Genomic DNA, 6,000 nt, shown 5'->3' on the forward strand with positions numbered 1-6,000 from the left:
TATGGTTTGGTACCTGTATTATAGTGACGTGCTTGCATGTGTATGCGTAGGCACAGGTTTGTGTGCTTAAACCACCACCATAGAAGTAAGTACTAACATAAACCAGAAGAAAGGATGGGGAAATGCAATGTCAATGCTACAAGGTTGTTCTTAACTTCCTTCAAGGTGATTCTCATTCACTAACGAGTGGGATCCCCCGTCGTCTCCAGGGATAATTCCAGTCCTAGACTTGATTCTTTTTTCCTGACAGACTTTAGTTTAAAATAGTGTAACATTTAAACAGGATTAAAGAGCATTTAAACAGGATTAAAGAGGAACAAAGTCACGTTTCTGTCCCACAAATAGACGTGGAATGGAAATACCAATGTGTCTTCATATTGAAACAAGGCTGATGCCTTTTTGCCTACAAAGCCCAATTCAAAACCCCTTGAAATAAACCATTGACTTTGCATGCTCCCATATTGATTTGATCCCTGCTGAGGAAGGGCAGGCATTGCGTAAGAGGAAGATGATTTAATTTCTGTCTTTGTAATATTTAAAAGGCTTCTATGTTTTTGTTGCCAGTCACAGCCATGGCCAGCAGCACCATACCGTTTCCTGCTGTTGCTTTGTTGTCAGGGTCACAAGGAGGATCCCACACTGCCCAGTGTGGATGGTACTGCGCCCCCACTGTTTAATTCTTCTTATGATCACCTGTGTTTTACTTTCTGGCTACATTCCCTGCCAAAAGTCGTAAATCAGAAACATGTGTCTTCCCTGCCACACCGGGGGAATCTGCCCAGGCCACGCTTTCAAAGACTCCTTTCTCTTTGTCTTCAGTCTGGAATGAAGCATCTCTTCTTCCTGCCCTGCCTGACAGTTTGGTCGCACGTTGGCAGGCTGCACATTTTCACTGCTGCCATGTACTTGGATCCCTCAGTTGTTGTGGACAAGCACCAGTACACAGCTCTGCCTGACAGCCAGGTTCAGCTAGTCCCGCTGTGCTCCATGCCTACAAGCTAGCACGGAGAGCAGCCTTGGATGCCTTGCAACCTACAAGGCAAACAGTAATGACTAAGATGAGGCTTGTGAAACACTTGCAAGGTCTGCTGCTGTTTGCTGTTTACCTGTGCTTTAACTGAAGCGTTACAGATCTGTATCTCCCTGTGGTTTTCTGCTTACCTGTTAGCACAACACTGTTTTTCTCTGAAGAAGATGTGATCATAAATCCTGCTTGAGAACCTTAAAGGGATAAAGTAGCAAAAATGTTAGGAACTCTCTCTTCTGCTTATTTCCCGCTCTGTCTTCTTAGGTACTTTGGGATACGTGATGGTGAAGAGATGGTTCTTCCTGGGAAGCGTTCCAGAGATGAGGGTTCTGGTTCATGCTTACTCCCTTGAGAGTACATCTGTGCTCCATTAGTCCTGGTGAACTGGATGATTGCGGAAGTCATGGGGACCTGGAAAGGAGGAGGGCCCAGAGATGCAGCGAGCCTAGATCTACTTGTAAATACTAGCGCTCATCCCAGCAGAGCCTACATCAGTTAGGTGGGCGAGTGCACTGGGCAGCCCATGTGTTTGTGCCTTACTAGGTTTCTTCTGGACAGAGACTGGAGAAAATCATGCCCTCCTGGGCTGCAGTCCAGTGGTGTTCAGTGCTCCCAGCTCACCTCTGATGCTGGTGGGAGCAGTGCAGGCTCAGGAGAAGGTTGGGAAATGGCTGGGCTCTCGGAGGCCATTGCAGGGCTCCATCTCAGCTTCTGCTTGTGCAAATATGAGAGAGGTACAATAAGAGCAAAGTGGGAGAGTCAGCATTGTGTAACCATGATGTTACACCAAAGGTACGTGCAGCTGTGACTAGTCAAAGGGGGAAAGGGGTTACTCTAGTACCAGAAAGTTCTGTCTGTGTCACCATGAGGGAAAGCATTTACATGCTGCTGGCCTCTCAAGTGCTCCTGAGGAACTAAGTTGTTCAGATGCCAAAAGAGGGGAGCCAGATTGTGTTATTTCCTTTCTCCCTACGTGACGGCTTCTGAACTGGAATGAATCTGCATCAGTATCAACAGAGGGAACAAATAAACCTTGAATTAAATAGTCAAATGAAAATAATCCTCCTCATGGGTATCCAGCCCTTTACCTGCATATCTCGCCCAGGAGCTGTGTGTCCTTTTTTAGGCTGTTCGGGACACGCTGTTCTTCTCTGCCAGAGGGCAACAGCTTTGAACGCTGAGGTTAGCTGGCTGATATGCTGATAGAAGTAAATGCAGAAACCAGCTGGAAACACTGGGCTGTGGGGCATCTCACTGTACTTGCGTGTTTCTACCTGGCTGTTAAGGTAGATCACCACAACTGGGCTTCCCTTGCTGTAGAGCAGTCCCTTCCCATCATCTCCCGCCTTCTGCCCCCAAACCCAAAGCTAACAGACATACTGCTAGCATGCACCAGCTCTTCCTGGCACTTCAAAACAACTCAGATTGCACAGCCAGGTTTTGGCAGAGACGGGCATTTTCCTCTTCTCTTCAATGGCCTGCACGGTGGGGAGAAGGGCTATTTTTTGCCGCCCCATCAGGACATGCAGCCTCAGAGGCTCTGCAGGTGCAACCGCTGCAAGGTGCCGTGGCAAGAAGCTGCCTGCCTGCTCCTGACCTCGGGCACCCTGTGGAGAGCGGTGTCCTGCCATGGAAACAGCACAACATCGTTCAAGCCGCTTAAGACCTCAGCCTTAAGTTATTTCAGTGGGGGCTGAATGGCTTGATGCTAAATGTCGTATTCCCTTATAGTTCTTAAGGGTGATTTGCATGCATTGGTTCCAGTGGAGCTGTGGAGAAGCTCTCCCCAGGGGTCCAGATAGCTGCAGGAAATGTTGGAAACCAGGATGGAGTCAGTTCAGAGCTACTGCTCCCAGAGGTGCTGGCTGAGCAGTCAGAGCTACGTAAGTAGAGGAAGGAGCTTTTTCCGTCTTTTTTCTGATAGCACCAATACTGATTCAGCATGAAGCCCATGTACATGACTAGTTCCAGTCAGCTAGGAGAAACTGTTGCTTTAGCAACCTCCCTTTGTATTGAGCACCGTGGAGGAAGGGGAATTCTGCAGTGGGATTTTCCTCTCTCTCTGTCCTGTTGTTTTGGCAGGGACTGTAGTCCCCTCTCCTTCCTTGAGTCAAAAGTATGTTAGCCACAGTTACCCCTAACGTAGGTGGCTGCTCCCTGGGCATGTGGGATGAAAGTTTGCGATGCCAAAATATTCTGAGCCAGAAGTTATTTTATTCCACTTGGGGGGTGAGGAAGATTATGAGATTGTAGGCTCTGTGGTACTTTTTACATTGGTCCCCCATGCCCTTAGAAATTGTCATAAAGCACTATTTCAGAATAATTAAAAAAAAAAAATCAAAAGCCACCAATTCCTAGGAATCAGCTGATTACAAGAATCAAATCTGGAGGAAGAGGCGGAAGAAGCATTAACAAGGTAGAGAATGATTTCTGGGAGAAGGCACCTCCTTTCCTCGCCTTTTGCAATGAAGAGGCAATTCCCCAGAAGGTTCCAGCTGCTCCCTTTAAAAGCCATGGGTCAGAGATGCTCATTAGTGAAGATGTTGGTTCAGTCAGGCTGTTTTAACAAGGCATGTAGCCTGGGAACTACAACTGATAGAGTGGAAAGGAGGGAAGGAGAGGAAAAGACATTTTTTAAAGCATCTGCAGTCAGTTCAACCTGTTAGGTTGCATGTACGTCATGTCACATTGTTCTTACAAGACTCACAGTATGGTCTAAGTTATCTTAGCAAAATACACAATATACTTATATATAATACAGAAAAGAATCACCTATTTCAATATATTACTAGGCAAGAAGATGGGACAAAAAGAGACTTGATTAACTGTGTTGAGAAATGAGGTTTCTCTTGCTGTGTTTTTGTGTCCTCTGTCAGATAAGGTGGAAACATTTAAGAAAATGGATAATACTTGAGTAGAACGTATACCCCACAAGCACACAAAGTCTTGCAGGTAGGGAACTTCCAGTTTTTACCACCCAGTGCTCCCAGAAGGATCCTTCATTGTCAACATTTCCTCATAGATCTTAGCAGCACTTTAAAGAGAGAGAAAATTGCTCTTTTTCAGTGGAGAGAGCGTATATTCAGATGGTTACGGCTGATTACTGGCCTGTGGACACATGTCAGAGCAAGGGCAGCAGCACTGGAGTCCTTAAGGTTTCTTACATAGACTATAAATGGGACTGTACCCCCCCTCAAAGGGTCTCTAGCATTACATCCAGCCCCTATGCATTGCTAGCATTATAGCAACACCAAGAGGCCCAGGTGGGCTAAACACTGCACGTATTGCCTGTCCTGGAGAGCTCACCAGCCGAGCAAGCCACGGGCAAACAGACATGGCGTGCCCGGCACACCACGGTGCAGTGCGTCAGCCAGCCCGCGGCTTTTGCCTGACCCCAGGAGCAGTGCTGGCTCTTGTGCCCTATCTTTCAGAGCATTTTCAGCTTCCAAGGGAATATGCAGGGCTTGGTGTTTCCTCATACTGAGTAAGCGCCTTTGCACCTGCCGGCTCCTTCTGTACCACTTCTGACGGAGAGATATTAGAAGAGTCAAGGTGCAACATGCCTCCCTGGAGAAGAAAATGCAGTTCTCTCACATGATAAATCTCTGTGTGAGACATGTTTTCTGCTTCATAAGGAAACAGTTCCTCATTTCTCGTGCAGCTTGATTTTGAACTTGCAAACATTTACTCAGGGAGGAGGAAGGGATTTGTAACATGATTGCGGAAGGAGATGGAAGTACCTGCTGCTTTTGTGAGAGTGTGGTGGTACCTCCACGTTAGGCAGCTGCTGGCTGCCTGAAGAAAGAGCAGATTTCTCAAAGAGGGTAAAGGGATTTCATGCCCCAGCTCCTACTGACCTTCCTCACTCATTGATTTCAGTGGGATTTCAGCCTTGATGACCTGTGCCCTGGTTACATAGGCTTCTTTGGGAATCGTACAGCACCATGCTCATTTTAAAGGCTGGTGCATAAGGGGAATGTTTAAGTCAGTAGCAGGATGGAAAACAGGACCTGACATCCCAGATCTTCCCTCTGCTAGAAGGGTTAGAGCTCCTTCCTAAACAACAGCGCTCTCCTAATGCTACACAAGAGTCGCCTCCGAAGCAAAGCTGTTCCTGCTCTCACGTGGCAGCATCTCATTGCCCACAAGTTCATACAGTACCTGGATGCAGAGTTAGATAATGTTCACCATGTCATGACTCATTACCAAATCAGAGCATGCAGCCATATCAATGCTTAATGATTTTCTGAACCTTTAATTCATTTTACTCTGTAGCCATTTTAATTAATTAGCTGGATTAATTTTATACAGATTAAAAATGTAAGTCTCTTTGAAGCATAAAAGTAGCATTTTTAAATCTGTATTCTATCCCAAGCCTATAAATACATCTGCTCGTAGAAATCAGCTGTTTATGGTTTATCTTATAGCAGAGGGGATGACTCAAAGAGGCGCTGCATTGTTTTTATCAGAGCTGAAAAAAACCTCCAAATTCCCTGTGAACTGGAAGCTCAGTGACTATAGATAGATCCTGTACTTTTCCCCTGCCAGATGAAACATGGCACTGGTTTTGGATAGTCTGGATCCAGTGCAGTCACACTAGCAGCAAACAGTCATGTTTTATTGCGCTTTCAGAGAATATCAGACAGCATTTGGTCTCCTTGAGTAAAAACCAACAAAGCAGAAATACCACATAGGCTACTAATTGCTCAGAACGCCATGTAGCCAGCGGTTTCCTCTCTCCCTGCCCCACTTCATTATAGGGCACCTAAGAGTGGTTGAATTCAATTATACACCCCAAAATAATATTAAAAGACCATGAGAAAGGCTGCAGAGCCACCTATGCAAAAAGCTAGGGAATCTAACAGAATTAAGGCACTTTCTGAAGCCATTAGTTGTAGGATAAATAAGGCTAAGTAATGAGTTCAGGGGTAAGGGCCAGAGGGTAGAGGTCCTAGTGGGGTCTTGCAGGAGTG

Source organism: Phalacrocorax aristotelis, chromosome 9, assembly GCF_949628215.1.
Source record: "Phalacrocorax aristotelis chromosome 9, bGulAri2.1, whole genome shotgun sequence".
Taxonomy (NCBI): domain Eukaryota; kingdom Metazoa; phylum Chordata; class Aves; order Suliformes; family Phalacrocoracidae; genus Phalacrocorax; species Phalacrocorax aristotelis.